This window comes from Melospiza georgiana, chromosome 1, assembly GCF_028018845.1.
Source record: "Melospiza georgiana isolate bMelGeo1 chromosome 1, bMelGeo1.pri, whole genome shotgun sequence".
In the NCBI taxonomy this organism is placed as follows: Eukaryota; Metazoa; Chordata; class Aves; order Passeriformes; family Passerellidae; genus Melospiza; species Melospiza georgiana.
Window position 1 is genome coordinate 68,453,650 of NC_080430.1, and position 12,127 is coordinate 68,465,776.

Here is a 12,127-nt window from a genome sequence, read left to right on the forward strand (position 1 = left end):
ACTGCTTTTTCATGCACTGATTGTTTTAAAAAATGAGAAACAATATGTTATTAGAGTGTATAAAAATTGTGTCTTGCCCAGCGTTACAAGTGAATGGACAGACAGACGGAAAGACAGATAGATAAAGTATGGTAACAGCATTTTGAGATGCTAATAGAGAAATGGTGTTCTAGTAGATGTTGTTGAAAATACATATTTTAAAATGACCACAATTTTTAACATATAATAAAAGTAATAAATAAACATATGCATTAAATGCCACCTGTCTCTTGAACTATATCTGTAACCCATTTCAAAAGAATAGGTTAATATTAAAGATGGGGAAAAGGGTAAAACTGGCATTTATGGTATTTTAAGCCTCAGTCTTCATTAGATGTTACTCCGTACTTCATTGTAGCTAATTAACTTGTATATTGAAAACCCTTTAGAATGATTTGATACAGGGAGATGTGGGAATACATCGTGCTGGGATTAACACATTTATATTGCTGTAGCTGTATGCCTGCTGTTTGGGTGCAGGGGGAGATAACCATTTACAAATTTAGCTGCATTAGGATCATTTTCAAGTGGTGTAAATTCTATTGCTGGCAATTTGAACAAAATCTGCTTGACTTCAGTGGGAGATGTACAGATAGTTTGCTGCTGCACATTCTAGTGTCAGATTCTGCCTTGAAAGTTTAGTCTTGAGAAGCTTTATTTTAGTTATTTTGTGATTTGTGTGTGGGGGGGAGAAATAAAGAAATTTCAAAATTCTGACATTAGAAAGTTGTATTTTGTAACAAGATGTTGTCACTTCCTTGATAATCAAAATGAAATTTTAAATATGTCTATGTCGTGCCCTCTGTTTCTCTCAAGATTTTGAATTTCCTGGGTTTTAGCTTTACAGTTAAGCACTCAAAAACCAGCTGACCATGCTAGGACAATTTTTCCTATTGGGTACTTTACACCATGCAGTACTATTCTTAAGTCTGTAAAATATTGCACATGTGCTAATTAATTAATTCTTCATAGAAAGCTTAACTTTGTGTAGAAAATTGGCTCAAAACTGATTTTTTTTTTCCCAAATTTCAGGAGTAAAAAATGAAAACTGATTGTAATGCAGAGCACAGGTGTGAATTTCCCTTGGCTGAACACAAGCCAAGGAACACGGCTCAGGCATTTATGAAAAAAGTCATGCCAGACATGTTTCAGCACCAGTAGTGCATCCATGAAGTAGCATTAACTTGAACCAGGAATGAATGACATCTTCTAGCACGTCATATGACGCTTCTTTTTAATTACCTAAATGACTTTACAATGCATCTAGAGTTATTCATAAAAACAAAGAAGTAGTTTCTGTTCCAGACCTTAGCCTAAGCTTGTGGTATTAACTTTAAGGCAGTTGCCATGATGTGCCATTTCCTTACACCCTGGGAGAGAAACGGAGTCACAAGACATGTTCTGTACAAGCTGCAGAAGAGTTCCTGGAGAGAACTGACTTTTTGCCATTGTGAGCCAGGGACAGAAGAGAGCTCATGGTCCAGCCTAGGAGATGAAGGCAGTATCTCCTTGCCAATTCCTATCCACACATCAATACACTCTTAGGAGAAGTAAATCCTGAACTATAGGAGTTTACTGTGGGCTTTTTTGTTCAAAGGTGAGATCAGAGCCTATAATTTGAGTTCATTACATGCCAAATATGAGATAGGCAGCATATTAAAGTGAATATCCTTATTGCAGAAATATGGCCTGAATTTAATATTCTATATCCATACATGTGGACCCTGTAATTTTGTGTTACAAGACAGATTTGATCTTTCTTTACAGTTGCAGAACATTGGGGTAGAGGTACTTTTAATTTCACTTTGATATAGCACGGTGAGCCATTTTTGAAACAATATGTTCAGTCAGTCTTTTATTTATTATTTCTTTTTATGCTTAACAGATTGCCTATTCAAAATGGAAGAGCATGAGCACTGTTGCCTCGTCAGTCACCTTGCTGTGAAGTTGCAATGTAGCAAATGGCTAATGTATGCATACATGTGGGCACTGTTTTAACCCACATTTCACACTGCCATAATCGATTTGTTGGTTTTGAAGAACAAAACAAAAACAACTTCCCTTGCCCAGCTGCAGCAGGCGAGAGTTGGGACATATGCTGGTGTGAAAGGGGGAGTGGGGCTGGAGACCCCCGCCGAAAACATCAGAACAAAGGGAGTGCAATCGCCTTGGCAAGGCATGGGATGACTTAAACACCCCATTGTATGAAATATGAATGGGTTGGCATTGTGCATTGCAGCGTGGGGGCTGCTCCGTGCTGCCGATTAGCCACACGATTACGCGGATTACACGGGGAACGGCTAAGGTAAATAAGGCCAGCCTTCTGCCACCTCCTCCGCAGGGCCAGCAGCAGGCTGGCCCAACCCTGCCCGGCTTCTGGGAGCTGGAAGGGGCAGGGATGGAGGAGAATGTGAGGGAAGATTCAGATAAGTCCTGTGGACAAAACAAAAATAAGGATTTCAAGGGTAACAGTGCTAAAGTGTCTTTCTGGTCAAGTGATGTATGGGCATTGTTCCCTGCTGCCACGCAAAGTACTGCTTAGTCAAAAAGAGACCTTGTATCTTCTCTGTTGTCACTCTCTCCTCTCAGGTTAAGGGACAGCCACTGGGTGATGATCACAAAGACTGTGGCAGGAGCAATTTGTGTCCTGCAATCTTCTCTCTTCTCCATAATCTTTTGCACAGATTGGTTCTCCCCTCCCTTCTCACCATGCAGCTCTTACAGCCATGGGGTAGCACTGTGAAAATCGTGTTTATCCAACCCAGGGCAACTCAAGGAGAGATTATTTCCCTATGATGGAGTTTTAAGGTACATATAATCAGCTGTGATTCAAAATAAATTCACATCTATATTATCTCAGCTTCAAATGAGACTCAATGTGCACATGTTCACAGTATGAACTGTATAATGTGAAATATGCGTGTATATGTTATGGATTTCAGGGTGTCCAACAGTTCTACTTGTTACTGAATCACAGAATTATGGAATATGCTGAGCTAAAAGGGATCCACAAGGATCATTGAATCCAGCTCCTGGCCCTGCATAGCACCATGCCCAAGAGTCACACCATGTGCCCAAGAGCATTGTCCACTTTCAGGCTTGGTTCTGCAACCACTTCCCTGGGGAGCCTGCTCTGGTGTCCAAACACCCTGTGGGGAAAGAAACTTTTTCTAATATCCAACCTAACCCTTCCCTGACACAATTTCAGGCCATTCCCTTGGGTCCTGTCACTGGTCACCACAGAGAAGAGATCAGTGCCTGCCCCTCCTGTTCCCCTCACAAGGAAGCTGTAACTGCAATGAGGTCTTCCCTCAGTCTCCTCTTCTGCAGGCTGAACAGACCAAGTGACCTCAGCTGCTCCTCAAGGGCTTTGCCTCCCCTCATCATCTATGTGGTCCTCCTTTCAATTCTCTCTAGTAGCTTAATGCCCTTTTTATATTGTACCTCCCAGAACTGCCCCCAGCACTGGAGGTGAGGCTGCCCCAGCCCAGAGCAGAGCAGGACAGTCCCCTCCCTTGCCTGCCTGGACATGCTGTGCCTGATGCCCCCCAGGCCAGGGCTGGCCCTCCTGGCTGCCAGGGCACTGCTGGCTCGTGTTCAGCTTGCCACTGACCAGGAGCCCCAGGTCCCTTTCCATGGGGCTGCTTTCCAGCCTCTCATTCCAGTCTGTCCATACAACCAGGGTTGTTCCATCCAAGGTGAAGGATCCAGAACTTTCACTTGTTGAGCTTCATGTGGCTGGGAATTGCACATCTCTAATTTTTCAAAGTCTCTCATCTCTGCCTTCGAGGTAGTCAACAGCTCCTCTCAGTTTTGTATCATCTGTGAACTTGCTCAGTGTCCCTTCCAGTCCTGCATCCAAATAATTTATGAAGATGTTGAAGAGATCAGGGCTGAGGATGGAGCCCTGTGGAAGCCACTAGTGACAGAATTCCCAGACAGTGAATGTCACCCCATTCACCATAATTCCTTGTGCTGACCCATGAGCCAGTTGCTGTACATGTAGACTGAAAAGACTTAAATGCTTGCAAAAGTGAAGATATTTTTTGTCTCAAAGAAGCTGTATCTTATTCTAACTTCTCAGTTGAAGAGGCTTCTAATATTTGTGTGTTTTGTAACATCTTTTACAATAGTAATCTCCATCTCTTTTCCTGAATCATAGAATTGCTAAATTGGAAAAGATTATCAAGTCCAACGTTAACCCAGCACCACCATGTTCACTACTAAACCATATCTCTGAGTGCCAAATCCACACATCTTTTGAACACTTCCAAGGATGGTGATACCACCACTTCCCTGGGCAGCCTATTTCAGTGCCTCATCACCCCTTCACTAAAAAAAAGTCTGTAATACCCAATCTAAGCCTCCCTTGGCGGAGCTTGAGGCCATTTCCCCTCATCCTGTCACTCGTTACCTGAGAGAAGAGACCAGCCCCCACTTTGCTACAGCCTCCTTTTGGGTAGTAGTAAAGTGCAATAAGGCTCCTCCTATCCTCCAGGGAATTTAACTGGAGGTGCTGTGGGATCTCCCAGCTCATAGCAAAGGTACTGCCGGTGTGTAAATGAAGACACAGCATCCTTGCAGGGAGGAGCCTTTGCACCAGGAGCTCTTTGACACAAATGATGTTCTCACCTGCAAGGCAATCAAAAAACATCAGGGCTCCCAAAGGAGACCACAGCTCCCTGGGTGTTTTTAGGGAAATTTTGGTGTCTATAAGTCACAGTTGTTCAGAAAGTATTTAAGTGGGTTAAATTGAGACCTGGTTTTCCCTAGAATGGAAAATAATTTGAGGCAATAACTGGAAACATTGTTCAAAACAAGGGGAAAGGGGTGGTTTGACTTTTGTGATTTTCTTTCTTAGTTTCAGGTGACCTACTAACAAAATTCAGCACGAGTTTATGAATAGTTTGTCTTGTCCCATATTTGCATTCTTCCCAAAATAAAACAGCTGGAAATTTTTTACCCAAGACTAACTTGTATTACTACAAGTATTGAGATTATCAGTTAATGGCAAAGCAGATTAAGAAACCCATTGAATGAGAATGATAACTCTTTGGTATTTAATGGATTTTTATTCATATATATGCAAATAGTTTTGAAAATATTCACAAATCTTAATGAATTGCAGAGAAAAAAGTGCAACATTCACTTTTGCTTTGATGCACAGTTGGAAGTATAAAATAAATTTCATATCTTGCCTCACTGCTGCAGAGATCAAACAATTGAAGTAGGAAGAAAAACCCCAAACCCAAAGTAAAAAAAAACACTCAGCAGAACTTAAAAAAAAAATGGTGAAGATGTATTTTTTTAGAAGTGCATATTTTAAATAATTATATTTCTAAATGTTGGACAACCCCTTCCCCCCCCCCCCAACTGGGGACTGTGAGGTCCTTGCTCTTTCTGTGCTGCAAGCCAATTTGGCTAATGACACCATTTTATGTAATTTAAATATCTCATATTTTTCCACTTCATGCCATAATCTGCTGAGCATTTTAGACTTTGTCTAGTTATATGGTATTTTTGTTTCACTCAGGGTTGTGTTAATATGTGTTTACGTGCTTTGTACTGAAGGTGCAATCTCTCACAGAACTTGTGTTTTCTAATGCTATATTTCCTTACATTTTGGATTTGAAAAGACATCTTGAATGTACTGAACTTTATTGATGGTTTCTGGTGAAGTCAAATGAAAAGTGCCTGTTTTACAGCCATTTTTTATTTGAAGATAATTTTTTCTTTCTTCATAGCTGTGTCTATTTGCAATCTCTGGATGTCTAGAACTTTGGGTATGGGCACTTGTTACCTTTATCAAATTCAATCAGAACAGTTCAGTGGGACAGAATGGTTTGTAAAAGCTTTATGTTGCCTAAAAATGGTGCAGTTTTTTATCACATCCTTCATTTTAATTTGATTCTTATATTGTGAAATTTTGCATACACTTCTGGTTTAACATATAGTTCCCCCAGTTATCCAAAGACCTGCACTGTTATTGGACCTATAAGTTCAGTTCAGATCTTTCTGTTGTCTCAAAATCTAATCCTCTACAATATTGTTTTGACTATTTGCTGTGTTTGTGTGCTCAGGAGGGGCCCAGCAAACCAACGATATGTAGGTAGCACACCAAATAATAGGAGAGAAACTTCCTAGGCAGGTTTCTTTCCAGTGACCTGTTTGTTTTTTAGGACATACAGAGATTATTGATTGAACAGCAAGAAGGAAGGATGAATTGATTGATAGTGAAATGATGCATTTTTTGCTGAGCAGGGAGTTTTTCTGGTGGAGAGGGAACAAATTGACTTATTGCTTAATTGAAGGAGAGAATTGACTGGGAGAGGCAGTGAGAATTTGACAAATGTCATCTGCAGGAAAGAAGGACTCTTCAAATATATATATATGCATAAACATTTATTTATTTCCTCATTTGTCTGCCTTTTACTTGATGTGTAATAGAGATGGGTGGCTTTACTTTGACTCTTTTTGGCAAGATGGGTAGGCTGATTTTGTGTGAAACTTGTTCTCTTTTTAAAGATGACTGGAAATGTTCCTTCACTGAAGTGTGCAAAAGTTTGTTGCTGCTGTTTTTTTCCTAAAGCTGTGCCTTCTGTTTCAGTTTATTAAGTCTGTCAGTGTATGTGTACATTCTTTTTCACCAGCCGAAGTTGCCTAATACTATCCTGGTTTTAAAGAGTGTTAGGCACCTAACTTCTACAGGAAACAATATGAACGAATGATTTTTCTTTTTTTTCTTTTAAATTGTCTAGCAAATTTCACTAGGCAACTCTCTGTATTGGTAGGACCAAAACTGCTCCCATAAGTACAGCCATTGGTCTTTTACCCTTTGGAGAGGAGGCCATGTTTTGTTCTGTTTTGCTGGTACAGCATTGGTCTTATCTCTAATGAGGGCTTCTAAGTGCCACAGTAATTAAAAAAAAATAATAAAAGTGATACTAACAACACTCTTACTAGTAGTAATAAATAGTTATATACCGGTGCTACTTACATATTAATTAATCCAATGCTTAATTTAACTTCTAATTAATTTAGAATTAATTTCCTAATTTCTCTCTGGATGAGGTTGCTATAATCTTCATATGGTGCCTTTAGGAGACCAGAAGTGCTTTCATTCCCATTTTACAGGAATGGCATTGAAGGCATTCAAAACTGTCTTCTGAGGACTCAACTCTTAGAGTGTCCTCAAAGAAGTTTCTGTCCTCTGCTTGAGAAGACTTTGTAATGGGGTTAGGAAAGGAGCTTATTCAGGGAATTTTCTGTGTTGTGGGGCAGCAAATGGCAAAGTCCCCAGGGATCAGTGTGGTTATTGGAGCTCAGTCTTGCAATGTTACAATAATTTCCCTCTTGCAATGATATCACCGTGGGGATTGTGGGGAAACTGAAGGCTAGGTACTGATCTGACTTGTGAAGAAACTGTGTCTCTCCTCCTCCTCCTCCTCCTCTCTGTACCTTTCCAGACTGCTCAGATATGCGGTGGCCTTATTTTTATCATCCATAGGAAAGATTCAGCTGCATTTACAGCAGGAATATTGTAGGAACAAGCTTTGTGAAGAAATAATAGTAGAGATTTTAAAATCCCAAGAGGAGAAGGAAGGACCTTTAATTAGCAAATAATAGGTTTAGCCCACAACTTACTCACAAAAGAAAAAAAGTCACCAGGCATCAGAAAGGAGGGGGATAAATCTCTAAATAATTTACACATAAAAAGAATTCTTGTTTGTGTCTGGGACATTGCTTTATTTTAAAATACATTTGCTATTTTAAAAGATATAGAAACAGCTTTGCTTGAAGTCACTCATCCCAGACAGTGACACTTAACACTTGTATGTTGTTGAAGAAACACCAGAAGTAGGTAACTTGGGGGAAGGATGTTTGGGGAAGTTTTTGCAGCTGGAAAATATTCTCAAATTTGAATTCTTAATGGGAAACTTATAAACATACCAGAGCTGAACAATTATTTCAGTTTGAATAATTTATATGAGAATACCCCTCATAATAACAGTCTTCTGCAGTTCTGTGAGATGGCCAGCACTGATTGACTGATGGAGGAGGAGAGGTGTCATCATCACACGATAACCCTTGCTCTGTCTTGCACCATCTGGGATATCACCTTGAAGGGAGCCAATCCATCATTCTGCTAAAGAAAATTTAACTGACTGGCTTTTTCCATAATACAAAGGAGTTTGATTGAAGGATGCTTTTCTCCATTTCCCTCCCTATAACTTAGAAAGTTTTCCCTTGTAGAAAGTGGAACCTCAGAAAGTTTCCTGTGAAATCAAAAGCTTGGTCACTGTTAAATGTGCACTGCGCATTTGTCAGAGATGCTCTAAGTGGTGCTGAAGCTGACAGGACACAAGCAGGAGCTGACAGCTTCACTCCAGTTTCAGCTGATTAAAGGCTGCAGAGGCCTGGGGCCCCAATCTAGGAAAGAGAACCTCTGCAAATTCACCAGAGCAATTCCAGTCTGCACATTTTGCATCAGCTGGCTCAGGGTAGGCCAGCTATTGCACTCAGGAATCAACTTCTGACTCCAATTTTGGAGTGTTTGAGGAGAGATAAAAAAAGAAGTTAAAAATGTATATGAGGATTACCTTATATTATGTATGTACATTATATTATGTGTGATAAATCACAGTGTAAAATGTAAAAATTGCATGTGTGAGATGTGTGTACACTTAGAGCCATTTTGGCTCTAAAATATGACAAATCTTGAGGTGGGGTCCTTTCCCAGCCTTCTCCCCATTCCTATGCTTATCATGCATATTGAGCTCTTGCAGGCTGAGCATGCTGGCTGCTTAGTTTGGGAGCTCTTCCCAAGGCCATGCAGCCAAGGTGTTCAAGCACAACCAGGGATCCAGCATGATCTAACCAGAATAATTTTAAAAAAGCCAAAAAATTATCAGGATCAAAGAGTGCTTGGTACACTTTTGTCTGGAAACAAGAAAGAGATCTCAGCTCCTGCTTTTCTGAATGTTCTCCTTTATAATTTCCATCTCCTAGCAAGTGTGCAGTGCTTGTGCATGCTGTATATACTTTGTGCTTCAGCCTACAGAGAATGAACAGCTAATTGGGAAAATCTTTTCCTCTCTCTTTCTTCACCAATCAGTTTTTTCATGGTGGTGCTTTTCTTATTCCTTCATTAATGCAAAGAGAACAGCCCAAACAAATATCCCCTGCCAAAAATGGATAATAAAATGCCATTTTAAAACGGTATTTTAAAAACACTATTTTAAAATTTTATTTTACCAAAATAAATAGAGAATTTTCCTTGCATTATTTCTTGAGGACCTTTCTGTTAAGCAAGACAACCACAATTCCCCTTCTTCGCTAATTTTAAATTTCAGTCTTGATTTATTAGCACCAGAGTTATATTCTTAAAACTGCTGATTAAAAACTTCATGCAATCTTTGGAACACTTTGGCAAGATACTTTTAAAAACAACTGAAAATAAACCAGAACTTGTGTCTTAATAATCAGAACTGCAGGCAAAAAATATAGCAAGTCAAGTAACAGACATTTGTTAGCTTTTTTTACATTAATCCATTAATATATTTTTAGAAATGTTGAATATTTAAAGCTCCAGACCGAGAGCTATTCTTAGGGTGATTTTTTCCCTTAAGTTGAGCTCAGGTAATACTTTTGATCTCCATTTCCACTCACCTAACTGGAAATTAATTTTTCACAAGTGAGGATTTGCTGAGAGGAAGAAACAGAGGATATGCCTCCAAATAAAAGGAATTAAGGAAATATATTTGTATTCATCTCTCAGTTGTTTATAAAAAATTTAGACAAACTGTTGAAAAGCGCACCAGTATATCAACAGAACCTTTCTATAGTCTGAGTCCTCTTTTATCAGTTTTTAAAGGAAGACAGAAATACCTGTAGGTTTTGAGACTTCAGAACTCAAGGAATTTGATAATTTACCCACACTGAGAAATAAGAACCCTATATAGGCATATTTCATGTGTGCAGCTGTATGTATGTGTCTGCATTTTTAAAATATACATGCATACACTTATTATTTAAGTATAAGACATATATGTGTACATATATATATGTGTGTGTGCTCATGCATGTATAAATTACTTGCCCTGCATGCAAATATGCATACACATACATGCATTCTCTTAGTCTACTTTTCTCCCAGTCTTCTTTGAGTCTATCCTTCTTCATTTCAAATCACTTTTTGGTTCATTTAAGGCTCTGCTGGACCCATTAAATTCTGCCTCAGATGGTATATAAGACTTGCTTTAGATTAAAGGGTTTTTCTTAAACATGACATAATAATTTTGAGATAATAGAGAGGACAGATAATACAAAGATATTACAAAGCAATAACAAGAGAATGTAATTTCCATTACTTGAATAGTTTATTAAGAAAATAAAAAAGATATACAAATTAGAATCCTCACATTAAAATGTGTCCACTTGTGAAGGGATGCTCTGATATTTTGAATAGGATTTGGACTACCAAAAAAAGAGGATAGGAGTATGCTTGTAAAGAGACAAGGAAAGAGAGCTTGGGAAAGCAAATGTGCTCTGCAGAAGTAGTTCACTTTGCATAATTTATTTTAAATATGGATCCTCTCTGGTGTGCGAGCACTCCCTCCCACACCACCCCCACCCCCCCCTCTTTTCTTTTAAAAATAGGAATTTCTCTGCTGCTGGTGTTCCAATATTCCAGTTCAAATAGGGTGCCTGCTGGTAGCTCAGCACTTGTGTACTTGACTGCTTTCTGCTGAGGAGCCTTGCTTGCCAGTAATCTAGATTTATGGTAAGTCTACCCTTTCCCTTCATCTACGAGGTCCAGGGACATTTGGGTAGCCAATCTGCCCTTAAATATGTCTCTGAGGAAATGGTGCTAATTAGTATTGGAATTTACAGCCTTTCATTTTATTGACTTGTCCTACTTTCTTCGATAATTAACTAATGAGTAAAGTAATGAGCTATGTTAGTCAGTCATGATGTTCAATTAAACAGCAAATCAATTATTGAAAATAGTTTCGGACAGCTCTGGTGTCGTCATGGGGAGTGTGTGTGCATGCGTGTGTGTGCACATGTGCTTTAAATGCGTGCCCTAAATGTGGCAGTGTCCCTCCCTGGAGGGCACCTGGCTCCTGGAGGGCTCTGTGGTCACAGCCAAACCAGACCAGTGGTCCCTCTTGCTTGCCCTGCCCACGATCTGCTCAGCTGTGCTACACAGCACCCTGACGCTGCACCTCGACAGGCTGAGCTTGTCTGTAAGGGGTTCCCAAAGCCTGAGAAAGATGGTCACTCTAAATCAGGGAGCACTTTTCCCAATGGGAAGATTGGATGTTGCAAAACAGGTGTGCCTGTTTACTGGTGCCTCTGCCTCTTTCTTGGCACGTGCAATGTTTCCTACGTGTCCCAGAGCTCAGCATTACAGCAGCAGGAACTAACACACAAATATGTGTCCCCAAAGCCTTACCTCTCTTTTGGCCACTGCAAATACCCATGCACAACAGAGAGGCTGGCAGGGAGTTCAGGATTTTTCCCCTTTTGAAGGCTTTGCATACCAGCCTGAGCAGCACCTGTCCATGGGAAGACGCTTCCAGGGCCATCATGTCATGAGTCTCCTGCATCAAAGCTGGGGAACTGCTGCAAACACACTCCTGTGTGGTCAGTGGTAGGTCAGGGCACAGTTTGCTGGGGCAAATTCATGACAATTGGGCCTGGTACATCTGTCTGTCTGTACAGCTCAGCCAATTTCATTTGTTGTGGGCTGGGCAAAGATCTGTGTTGGCAGGATGAGAAACAGGCATTAAGTATTTCCCTAATGCGGTGAGTTCAGTTTTGTCTAGAAAATAGAAAGGGCAAAGAATAGAAAGGGCAAAGAAAGGTGTAGCTGGCATCATCATTCACTACCTTGCTAGCACTTTAGGTCTAATTATTCTTCCAATGGAACTTTTAGCCTTCCTGTTTCCTTCAGGTCCTTTGCTTCATCTTCTCTTCCACAGGAGCTGGTAGCACAGTTGCCCCTGCTACCCACGGCTCTTCAGGCTTTCACTGCCACTTTCCTGGCACCCACCTTAGTTTGTGTTTGGTGTTAGAGTGTACT